Genomic DNA, 750 nt, shown 5'->3' with positions numbered 1-750 from the left:
GTACTGGTAATCTTAATGAAAATAAATTCACTTATTACATTTAATTTAGTTTTAAATAATATTGTAACAGTAGAAATTAGGCAAGTGAGAACATTTGTAGCAGGGAAATAGGCTAGGTAAGTTTTTTCAAAATAGCTGTTTTGGTTATGTTATGCTTAGCATGTTAGAAAGACTTTAAAATGTGTTAATCATTTGATTTCTAAAACATACACATTTTAAGATAATAAACTCTAATTTTTCAATTTTCTAAAAATTGAAGTATAATTAATATACACTACTATGTTAGTTTCAGGTGAAAAATAATCTAACAATTCTCTACATTACTTGGTGCTCATCACATTAATACCTTTATTTTATATCACCCACCTCCCTACCCAACCCTTCTCTGGCAACCACCGGTTTATTCTCTGTATTTAAGAGTCTATTTTTGTTTGTTTGTCTTTTTCTCTTTTTTTATTTTGTTTCTTAAATTCTGTATATGAGTGAAATCATATGGTATTTGTCTTTCTCTGTCTGACTTATTTTACTTAGCAATTATATCCTGTGGGTCAATTTTTTAAAAATACCTAAGAGCCTTAATATAGTACAACATTTTCACTTTTTATGGTAAAAGTAGTTTCTTATATTAGTGTTAATGATAAATTTGTATAAAAATAAAATTTTAGTGTCAAAAAATTTATATAAAGGCATGAAATGCAATTTTGCTAGTTTCCTTTTCAGGAGGATTTTTTTTTTCTTTTCTAGCCATAT

Source organism: Crocuta crocuta, unplaced genomic scaffold, assembly GCF_008692635.1.
Source record: "Crocuta crocuta isolate KB4526 unplaced genomic scaffold, BGI_CrCroc_1.0 scaffold312, whole genome shotgun sequence".
Taxonomy (NCBI): domain Eukaryota; kingdom Metazoa; phylum Chordata; class Mammalia; order Carnivora; family Hyaenidae; genus Crocuta; species Crocuta crocuta.
The sequence above is the reverse complement of the archived record's forward strand: the minus strand, read 5'-3'. Positions refer to the sequence as shown.